A 12,495-nucleotide genomic window follows, 5' to 3' on the forward strand; every position below is an offset into this window, starting at 1 on the left:
TTCTTTCTGAGGCCCCCCCCAACATGCTATAAAAACTCCACAGCCCACTTGTGCCACAACTGTTTTTCTGCATAGTCGTATTAAATTATAGAGTTAAACACACACACATTTATAATATAAAAAAGAAAAGGATAATATAGATATAAAAAAATGAATATTATTTTTGTTTTACTTACTCAGTGTGAAACTTGTTGCTGGTGCTGACCCACAGGCTGGGTGGCCCGCTGAGGTGAGTCAGGGGGTGGAGGTGGTGCTGCCTCCCTGAGCCCCATCGCCCAGGGCTGAAGCCCCAACCCGAATCCCATCGCCTGGGGCTGAAGCCCAAGACCTGCCACTTGGGGCTGAACCCAATTTATTTTGGCAGATCTCTGAAACCCACTCATGGCCGTCTGGTTGAAAACTGCTGGTTTAGGATGTGGTTTAACTTTGTTGTTTAATTGCTACAAAAATGATCACATTGTACGAATACAAGCCAGTTTAGGCATCTGTTCAGCTGGTCACTGGGAAAATATAGGAAAAAGTTGGGGACAACATAATATTGTAAATTTGCTCTGAAATATAATATAATTTCAATGACAAACTCAGTGGGTGCTGTCTCACATGTAGTCCCAGGATGGAGTAAACTCTGTCTGTAACCAGAAATGAACTAGAAGGGATTCACCTTAGCCCAGTAAGCCTGACAAGCCCAGGAAAGAGAGTTTAACTTTATTTAGCTGGGCCTTCCCTTTCAGTTAAAAGTTTTTACCTTATTCACTTGAACTAAAAGGACAGAAACATCTGTATGCTACAGACTTTGCTTTATCCATACAACTTGGCTGTTCTACAATTTTTTCTATCCAGCTAAAACTATTTGATACCAAAATACAATCAGATTTCATCAGTTAACAGAGCAATAGCTACTTTAAAAAATTGCATTTGGGTGGTTACCAGTTAATTCTGGGTTTGGATATTATCCTCTATTTATATCAGAAACAGATTTTTTCTTTTTCTGAAAAGAAAAACACTGATATTACTCAGCCAGGACATTTTTATTTTTTATAAGGGCATTTTTGTGGGCCAAGTGGTTTGTATGTTGTGGCAAAAAAGTGTAACGAAAAAGGTGTTTGAGATTCAACAAAAGCCAAATCAAAGATGCCTCAATATAGACAGCAAGCATCAATTCAATGTCAAATTAAGGTGTAAGTTGCCTAAGAGGTCACGTATTAACATAATAATTATTGAACTTATTGATCACTATTCAAAATGTTTTGGAATCAATTGTTGTAAATTGTTGTGTGTGCAGTTATATAACAAATCGCTAGAGAGGTCCTACTCTCACTTGTATTTTGTCCTTTTGACAGGTTAGAATATAAATGCATGACAGCATGTTGGTAGAATTTATAGCATTCCACATTTTGCTAATGACTTCCTGCATGGACATACCTACTGTATGGCTCATGCACTTATTAGAACTAGGAATAAGCACGAACTCAACATGCAAATTCCAATTAAGGAGCAGACATCCTGACAGCCTTTGCAACATAGATGACTTGTGGGTCAAATTAATCAATGGTGCAGTTACACCAAATTCAATAGGATTACACCAGAATTAAGCCTGGTCCACTGTGTCTGTGTTATCTGGCTATATGTATTTCTAGCACTTCCTTTACCAGCCAGTCTGATCTTGCCTTGAGGTCTCATGTGACAACCAGTCTCCTGCTAAAAAAGTAATAAATCTTGTACAACTGGTAGGTCTATTATAACCTATTTTTTGCCTTACAAGGAAAAGAAATATACACATGCAGAAACTAGAGGGAGATTTTCACACTGGAGTAAATTTGACAAGAGAACATTTATAGGTGTAACCGTTCTGCCAGGTGGAGCCGGCAGCAACCAGGGCCAAGTTCACTATCTAGGTGTTCCTTTTCAACAATATAACCCAGAACTGGCTCGAGGTCCAACCCAGTAATCTGGGAAAATTGCATACCACTCTAGGTGCCTTTGAGAGGTACTTCTCCACTCGCAAGCACAGAGTCTGAATCTAGAAAAGAAACTTTTAATGAAAGAAGGGAAGTCCCCTGAGATTAATTAGGGAAAATGCCACAAGCAGGATTCATAATCATAAAACTGTGAGCAGGACACCCACCCCAGAGTGCGTGGGGCAGTGTCTTCTGCCTCATGTTCTTGAGCTCTACAACCAAAAGTTCCTTTTCTGTGCCACTCTCTGCTCCCTCACCATACCCCACTTACAGTGGTTGGCCTTGGTCAGTGAGGACCCAGGCTTCAGAGGTGCATCTGTGTGAGTTCACCTCCCACCCAGGGAAGAAGGCACCTTGCTTGCTCAGCCATCTGAGCACTTTGTCTGTCTGTCTGCCCTGCCAGCCACTGTTCTTCTCCGTTGGCTGCGCGCCAGCCACAGTTCCTCTCTACTGGCCGTCTTGCCAGCCACTCGTTCCACTCTGTTCGCCGCCTTGCCAGCCGCTTGTGCCAGTCACCTTCTGCCACCTGCCTCTCTGCTGTAACTCTGCAGGTCAGTCTCTTGAGGTTCTACCCAGGTCTTAGTGATTTTCAGCTCTTAGGCTGGGCAGAATCACTGTCCCACCACAAGTGATTGTCAGCTCTTTTGTGCACTTAAAATAACAAAAATGGAACCTATTTAGCTCTATCTTTGAACAGTGGGGAGGAACAGGTTACACCAGACCAGGGACCCTTACGGAGAGTCCACACCCCCTGACTGGGATACCTGTTCCCACCCCTCTTACTTTCACAGGGGTCTGGCATTCGAGCCCCTGGCTTACCAAGGTCCTTTCAGCTGAGGGTGACCCCCTCATTTGGGACAGGTTAAGCATAGTTATGCTCCCCTTTACTCATACAATAAAGACAATAATGTTGATAACAACATTTCACTACCCCTGCGTTCAGTACTAAAGTGATTTGTAACCCAACACCAGCCAAAGTTGATCACTTTGAGCAATACAGTAACTCCTCACTTAAAGTCATCCCGCTTAATGTTGTTTCGTTGTTATGTTGCTGATCAATTAGGGAACATGCTTGTTTAAAGTTGTGCAATGCTCCCTTCTAACGTCGTTTGGCAGCCGCCTGCTTTGTCCACTGCTTGCAGGAAGAGCAGCCCATTGCAGCTAGCTGGTGGGGGCTTGGAACCAGGGTGGACTGGCAACCCCCCCATCAGCTCCCCATGCAGCAGCTGCCCAGCATGCTAGCAATTGCAGCTGTCCCTCCCCGCACTGCCATGTGCTGCTCCTGCCCTCTGCCTTGGAGCTGCTCCCTGAGACTCTTGCTTGCTGTGCGGGGGGCAGGGAAGGAAGAGGGGGTAATGTCAGGGTGTCCCCCTTCCTCCTGCTCCTGCACCCCGCTTACCCCATAGATCGGGAGGACACACCAGGACTCAGGACAGAGGGAGCTTGCAGCAGCTGCGGTCTCAGCAAGGTGATCTAATTAACAAGGCAGTGTATTTAAAGGGGGAAATGCACAGATCTTCCACCATTCCTGCTGCCTTGTAGAGTGAGAGAGTTAACCCTTGAGGGCTCAGCCAATTGCTTGTTCATCATTTAGAAGTAAGGGAAATATCCCACCCTCTGACTCCTCCACCTCAACCAAGCTTCACAATCATCATCACTGTGTACCAGTGTTAAATTGTTTGTTTAAAACTTATACTGTGTGTGTGTATATATATAAACTTATACTGTGTGTGTGTGTATATATATAATATAGTCTTTTGTCTGGTGAAAAAAAATTCCCTGGAACCTAACCCCCACATTTACATTAAATCTTATGGGGAAATTGGATTTGCTTAACATCATTTCACTTAAAGTCACATTTTTCAGGAACATAACTACAACGTTACGTGAGGAGTTACTGTACTGCTCTATCTGCTGGCTATCTAGGCAGAGTAGGTGTGTTCATGTAACTACAGTTTGCTCCTGAAGTCTCTCCCCCTCCCAGCTAACTGTCAGGGGACAAATCATTTAGCCCCTGCTTACATAGGCAACAGTATTACCAACTCCATGTGTTTAGAAACCGAGTATCAGACCCCCAAAATCAGGAAACTAGCTTAACAAGTTATGATTTTTAAAAACAATAATACAGTGGGGTTCTTTTTATTTGTCTTTTGGTTTGAGCCTTTATGGTATACTTGGGTCACATTTTCAAGCTTTTCTCTGCAACCATGAGGGCTAGAAGATTTTTTTTTTCTTTAAATGAGAGCTGAGATTCTCCCAAAATCAAAGGGCTTTGGGAACTGGGGCTTTAAGAAAAACACATGCTATTGCAAAACTTGCAATAATATTGTGAGTGTTGGCAACACTCAGGAAAATTTATGGTACATTATTCTTCTGCATTCCCTCAGCTTTTATTTCAGTTTCAGTTATTTATGTTTTAGTAAGCAGCCTCTATCAGCCTCTCATTCTTAATATTGCACAGAAGTGCCTCATAAATGGTGTTTATGACAGCAGTCTGTTGCTATAGGAATGGCTGATGTCACAAATTTAACATTATGATTTCAATGAAGTCTCAAATCTGAAAAGATGGTATAAAGAGAGCAAGCTATTTAGAACACAAATCTCATCGATAACATTTGTAAACATGCTAAAACAAAGTTATGAAAAAACAAGTGTAAATGGAATGATTTTTAAGTCTGCTTCAAAGTTTCCCCACTATGGACAGCTAGTTTTAAAGGAATATTATCGGCTCAGATTTACTATTTTAAAATATTTAGACTCTCTGTCCCAGGAGCAGCAGTCTACCTATATTTTCTTTAGCTTTGCTCCTAACTGTGCTTTAGTTGGCAAGTAAACATGCTGGGCTAGGCCAGTTTGGAAGACCCTTGCAAATGTTAGCCTAGGAATGCATAAGCACAAGAGGCACTGAAACATTTAGGAAAACACCAAGCTAGACGGCTATCACCTGCAGGGATTCCTCCAGAAGAGTCACAGGAGGAGCACCTCCTGGAGAAGTCCTGGAGAATGAAGAGACATTCAAGTCGGAAGCAAGCAAGCACGGCTGCTCCCTCCTTCCCAAAATCTTGTGTGTAACTGCCCACTTTCCCACATGTCAGGCCTCTGTCCTCACCCAAAGCATCCTGTGTGTCACAGAGGGACTGGCCACCCCCTGTAGGCATCTTTTCAGGCACATTGGGGGGGATTGGGTGAAGAGAGAAATCTGCTGGTATCCTGTTGTTTTTAAAGGAAGATAGTGATTTCTGTGGGGTTGGAGGAAAGTTGGGATAGTATGCTGCAAATAGAAATAAATAAAAAACAAAAACATGCAGGAAATCCTTTTAAAAAAGGTTTTACAGTGGTATCATGAAACAGTCCAGTATATTATTTATACACATTAGTTCTCTAATAGGAAGAGCTGGATTCTGCCATCTTACTCTGAGTATTATCTTACTTCCCAGAGAGCCTGAGGCTCTGCATGGAGCAAGATACTACTCAACATGAGTAATGGTGGCAGAATCTCGCCCAGAGATTGGAGCAGTTGTTTTACTCATGTCCCGTTCCTACCGAGTGAATGGGGAAGAGTGCAAGTGGCTTCCATAGCAACTCAGGAGCTTGATGATGGCACCATGCTGGGGTACCTGATCAGGAAGCACCAGGCTGTGTCAGGAGTCATCCCCACCTCTACAGGAATAAGCAGATGAAAACATACAAAATTGGAGAATTACAAGCCCCATTTGAAGGCAAGTTGTACTTTGAGGTTTCTAGGTCTAATTATTAAGTTAATGAAGGATAACAATTAAAAATATTATTCTTAAATTGATAATGTCCCCTTAAATATATTTAATCTGATGCCTACCAAATGGTCACCATTAAAAATAAGTGACCATTTGCCAGCTATTCATAAAATAGGAAATAACTGCAGGATCTCTGTGGTAACTCTTGACTTTAATGGCAGCCACTCTAAACATTAACAAAATTCAAAGGAAAACTGCATAGTCTGTTGGTTAACTGGGAAGTAAAAAATGCTTTTCTTTGAAGAAATAGGGTATAGTAAGTCTCTCTTGTGAATTTTTTGGACTGCTGGCTGAACTTGTCAGCTTGTCCACTATACGGTCTGAGGGGCGCCACTTTATGTATTGAAGAGGCAAAACAGAAGTTGATAGATGGCATGACAGTAATATAGTTTCAATACGCAAGTCCATGAGCATATTATCCACCCATTTAACTAACATCTCATAGCAACATATCCAAACATATCTTAATAGATCAATAGGGCTTTGTCACATTGGGAGGAAAAAAGACTTTTCATGATGTATTCCACTCCTTTTACTAAGACAAACAGACACTTACCCAGCACCTTCAGATATCTGTATTACCTAGAAACCACTCTTGTTTGTAATCTTCAATATTTCCAAGGTGGATAAAAATCCATGATTTAAAATAAAAATAAAAAAATACAGATTTGTTTACTTAAATTGGATTTTTTTTAATTTTGTCATTTAAATTATAATAAGTTTTTCTTTTTAAAAATAAACCTGTTTAAAGTGAAATCTGAACTTAATACAAAAATGTGTTAAGGCCTAAATTTATTATAATCTCTTAAAACAAAAATAAATATGCTGAATCCAGGAGCCTCTATCAAAAACTTTGAGTTAAAGGGTGCTTTTCTATATAAGGAAAGAATTGGGGGTGTAATCTAACTTTTGAGGTCAAGCTTTATAAATATGGCACAATAAGTCAGATGGAGTATTAAGGGTTTTTGTTTAATAAAAATAAATTGTATATGCTGTTTTGTGTATTTAATTAAATTCCAGTTACCATCCTAATGCAGCTTGACACAAATTATGAACAAAAAGGTAATTGTCTAGTAAATAAGCAATATATTAATCACCGTTTTCTAACATACTAAAATGTACAATTCGTTAATAAGAATCTAAAATGATTAAGCTACATAATTGTTTAACAAATGTATACAATTATAGCATTTCCCACCCCAGGTAGCAAAAAGATATACCAAATTTGGCATAAAGCTCTATTTAGTTGTAAATCAACATGTTTTAATGGTTATATCACCAATGAGAATGCACCTTTCATTAGAAAATTAAGTACAAATGGAAAAGTTGATTAAAATTGATGATTCCAGTTAAGGCTTTCCACTTGGTTATTTAAAAATCATGATTTAAATCACTGATTTAAATCAATACAATTACTATTGTATTTCTAACAAGTTGTATTTGTTAATAATACAAATTTTATAAGCAGTGTTATGTATTCACTTCCTGAGTGAACACATAACACTTTAAACGCCACATCTAAATATCTAATCTGCCCACCATCTATTTTCTTGCTCCTAAATCTATCAAGGAGAAGTTTTTTTCTGGGCACATGCTACTATATATGTTTTACATAAGTAAAGTTGATGTTCAGTTGTCACTGAATCAGTTAAAATTGCAACTGGTGAGTACATCTGAAGTTGCCTATAGACATTTCTAAGGTGCTTATCACAATAGCATCTAGGTGCTAGAATGGGAAAACTTGGCTCAGTTAACTTCTCCCCACATAAACGTTTATCATCCAGAACTCAGATCCATATCTCAGTTATGTGAAACTCAGTATTTTTATTCCAGCTGAGATCAGAAGCAGTAGTGCTTAAACACAACAAGGAAAGCTGTTCTTGTGGTATTTGTAGTCAGGTCAGGACTACTGGAAATCTCATAAGAGCCTATTCTCACGGAACTTCCAATCCAATTTTATAGACCTAAGTGTTTTGGATAATTCTGATTAGAGCTCATTGACCAGTTAAAAATATTATAAATAAAAGCACCACTACAATTCATAGATTCATATAATTATTCACAAATATTTGTACAGCTGCCAAGTATTGTTGAAAATGTTTATGAATCTGGAAAGTTTCATAATATTTAGCATGAAGATTAATTGGCTGAAGATTTCAATCAGAAATCTTTATTTTTACTGTTCTCCTCTTTAAAATGTTTCAGGCCAAGTAGAAACAATGCAATAATTACCTCTTCACAACAGAAAATAGTTAATAATCAAGGCAAATTGATTGCAAAGAACTCAGTCTCAAAATTATTTGTCCAAACTATAAATCAAAAACATATGAACATGTTACTGCCCAAATTAAATCAGGATCAGTTCACAAAAAATTTACTCTCCAAAAGGGATGCTAAGATAAGAATAAATATATTTTATAACAACTAGGTCACTCAGCTCTTATCCCGGTAACCTTCTAAACCAGGAGTCGGCAATCTTTCAGAAATGGTGTGCTGAATCTTCATTTATTCACTCTAATTTAAGGTTTTGCTTGCCAGTAATACATTTTAACATTTGTAGAAGGCCTCTTTCTACAACTCTATAATATATAACTAAACTATTGTTGTATGTAAAGTACATAAGGTTTTTAAAATGTTTAAGAAGCTTCATTTAAAATTAAATTAAAATGCAGAGTCCCCCGGACCGGTGGCCAGGGTCCGGGCAGTGTGAGTGACACTGAAAATCAGCTCGCGTGCCGCCTTTGGCACACATGCCATAGGTTGCCTACCCCTGTTGTAAACCAAGAGTCTGAGGTCTAAATCTTGAAGTCCTTATTCAGGGACAGATTCTGATCTTTTTTTCATGTTGAGTAATACCGTACTCCACAAGTAGTATAACTTAGTTCTGTAGGACTACTCATTGAGTAAGGTGCTACTCGACAAAAGACAATCAAAATCTGTCCCTCAGTTTAGACCTTATTCTGACAAACTTCCATGAACGTCATCCAGAATTTTGCCGATGACTAGTTTAAACCAGAACAAATTCTTCTTTTGTATACTCAGTCATTGCTCTCTGGCTTCAACTTGTTCCTCTTCCAGATCCTCAGCTGGTGTAAATTAGCATTGATGGAGCTATGCCAATTTACACCATAACATACAACCCTCTCAAATCCTTCATATATTGCGTAGCATCTTCCCTGCTAAGGGGGAAATCAACATCATTTGAAGACACACTGTGATTCCTACTAGTTATTCCGTAGCTCAGGGTCAGGATTTTAATTTTTCCTCTATCAAACTCAGGACAAACCCTGTCCCACATAGCCTCTTTTCTGTCAAAAAGTAGAAAGCTCCAGCTCCAAGAAATGAAATGGTTGGTGTTAGCCAGCTAATACTCATGTTTCCTTTACAGTTCTGGAGCAACCAAAAGGGATACTTATTTCCCTTTGCGACTAAAGGGAAAATATCATTGCACTGCACAGAGAATGTCTACTTTCCTCCATGATCTTGATCACTGTATTAATAGTGTTTTGCTGTAAAGTATCAGAGGGGTAGCTGTGGGCTGTAGTCCACGAAAGCTTATGCTCTAATAAATTTGTTAGTCTCTAAGGTGCCACAAGTACTCCTGTTCTTCTTTTAGAGGGGTAGCTGTGTTAGCATGGATCTGTAAAAAGCGAGAAAGAGTCCGGTGGCACCTTATAGACTAACAGATGTATTGGAGCATAGGCTTTCGTTGGTGAATACCCACTTCATCAGACACATGTGGTGGAAATTTCCAGGGGCAGGTATAAATATGCAGGCAAGAATCAGTCTAGAGATAACGAGGTTAGTTCAATCAGGGCAGATGAGGCCCTCTTCTTGCAGTAGAGGTGTGAACACCAAGGGAGGAGATACTGTTTTTGTAGTTGGCAAGCCATTCACAGTCTTTGTTTAATCCTGAGCTGATGGTGTCAAATTTGCAAATGAACTGAAGTTCAGCAGTTTCTCTTTGGAGTCTGGTCCTGAAGTTTTTTTGCTGCAGGATTGCTACCTTTACATCTGCTATTGTGTGTCCAGGGAGGCTGAAGAGTTCTCCTACGGGTTTTTGTATATTGCCATTCCTAATATCTGACTTGTGTCCAAATTTCTGTTTTAATAATTTTGTGTAATTATCCTCCTGTTTTTCTACAAATGTATATATTTAGAGTGTGCCTTTGCTATGGCTTGTCCTCTGCACCACAGGGCATGATATTAGGTATATAGCTATTTTTACCCAATATTTTGGGATAGGAAGGATTTTTTGGGTTGGTTTTAATATCTTGTTTGTATATCAGTTCTCTACATTTGCATGCATGTGCTTAGCAATTAGAGCCAGACTGTGCCACTTAGGGGTGGTATGGAGCTGCACTCCCCAAGGAGAGCTCCAGGAGACACTGTGCTATGGCGGTGGAGGGCATGCTGGCCAAACCTTCCTTTAGAAGGTCACACAGTGTTCTTCCTTTCACAGCTGGCTGGTGTGGAGTGAGGTTATGTCTATGGCCCTTCTCCTCCCTGCCCCAATATGGCCCTATTTGGAGTGACTAGTGCCCCACAGGGTGCTGGCAGGGAGTAATCCCTGTGTTCAGGAGAGAACCTGGGCCACAGTAGTGTCTGGCTCTTGTTTATAGGGTGGACAAAGAGGGAAGGACTGGCCTGGGATTTTCTAAGGGGCCTAAGGTAATTAGGTGCCAACTGCCATTTGCTTTCAATGGGAGTTGGGCACCTAAATCCCTTATTTCTTTGGCAATCCCATCCAAGGTCCTGGCACTGATTCTCTCCACCCTGACTTCTGCACCCACAAGAAGTCCAAGCACAATATAAAAAATAATTCAAAAATAGTTTTTACGAAGTGTTGAAATTAAGCAAAGGGGAATTTAGTCTGAAGAGCAGGAAAAAATTCATAACCCTGAATTTGATTATGGAATAGTCTCCCAAAGGAAATAGTGGAAGCCTAATTGCTTGAGTAATTTAAAACAAGACTGGACAAAGCATTCAATAATAATATACTGCAGAGAAAAATCCTGCACTGGCTGGAGCTGGAGTAAATGACCTAATAGGTCTTTTCCAGCTCTTGTTTCTATGATTGCATGATTTATTACTGAAGAAGAATGTAACTTCAGAGACAAATTAACAATGGTTGTTAACAATGTTTGGTTTACTTCCTCCCATCTTCATACTGCAGACTCGCGTACACCCATATTGTAATGATATCAATGAAGATTACCATTTGGTAGAGGAAAGACATGTTGCGAGAAAATAAGAATTCCGCATTTGCACCTAACCTTTGACATGGGAGAATAGGATTATTGCATAAAAACACATTAATTTACCGTGCCAAATATTTTTCCTAAAAGACAACAGAGGAAATTGAAAAAAAAATCATAGGAGAAGATTGTTCTAAACGTGGTATGGGGAAGCTCCTTTGTGGGACCCTGAGGATAAAGATTCATCAAAATAAATAACAGAATCTGATATAAAAGAGCTTAAACAATTTGGCAACTAAAGTATCTGTGATAAAACTAGTTGATACTGCATTGCAGGAAAACTCAAGCTCTAATGTTCAAGCCTATCTTAGGCCACATTAAAATGAAAGCCAGAATATGACAGAATAAAATAAAGCACTTAAATACATTGACTGAATTACTGCTTATAGAACGCATTGATTCTTAGAAACAGCAGTAGACTTTGGACCATCTGTATTGTGAGGCCCTATTTAAATACTGTGACAGACCCAGACCAGTGGGGTACAGGAGTCTGGTCCTGTTGGGATCCAGGATGTGGGCGGGCTTTGCCTGCCTACTGCTAAAGGATCCCCCCCAGCCTAAGGCGGGGTCCACAGGACCTGGAGACCAAAAAATTATGGGGGACAACTAATAAAAGAACAGGGACAGGAGTGAGGTCAAAGGGTCAAAAGAAGGGAACCTGACAGGGACACCGAGCAGAGAACCCCAGACAGCCCCCACCGTACAGGAGTCTGGTAGAGGGCAAATATACTGGTCACTGGATGAGTAGTTTTCTGTTCCCTGAGTTACCAGAGCAGGGGCTGCACTAGAGTAATCAGGAACCTGCTAGAACCAGTTAAGGCAGGCAGGCTAATTAGGACACCTGGAGCCAATTAAGAAGAAGCTTCTAGAATCTATTCAGGCAGGCTAATCAGGGCACCTGGGTTTTAAAAAGGAGCGCACTTCAGTTTGTGGGGGGAGTGTGAGGAGCTGGGAGCAAGAGGTACAAGGAGCTGAGAGGGTGTTGCTGCTGGAGGACTGAGGAGCACAAGCGTTATCAGACACCAGGAGGAAGGTCCTGTGGTGAGAATAAGGAAGGTGTTTGGAAGAGGCCATGGGGAAGTAGCCCAGGGAGTTGTAGCTGTCATGCAGCTGTTACAGGAGGCACTATAGACATCTGCAGTCCACAGGGCCCTGGGCTGGAACCCGGAGTAGAGGGCGGGCCTGGGTTCCCCCCCAAACCTCCCAATTGACCTGGACTGTGGGTTCTTCCAGAGGGGAAGGTCTCTGGGCTGTTCCCCAACCCACACGGTGAATCTCTGAGGCAAGAAAATCTGCCAATAAGCGCAGGACCCACCAAGATAGAAGAGGAACTTTATCACAATAAACTAAAGCCCAGATCCACAAAAGGACTAAGAATCATAATGAACAGGATTAAATCATAGTAATACCAAATATCATTGTTTGGGAAATGTCCAGTTTCTGGAAATGGTCCTGTTAGGCTGGTTCTGACAGGGCTTTTTCTATCATTCTAAATGATCTATTCTT

Source organism: Malaclemys terrapin, chromosome 1 (assembly GCF_027887155.1).
Source record: "Malaclemys terrapin pileata isolate rMalTer1 chromosome 1, rMalTer1.hap1, whole genome shotgun sequence".
NCBI lineage: Eukaryota > Metazoa > Chordata > Testudines > Emydidae > Malaclemys > Malaclemys terrapin.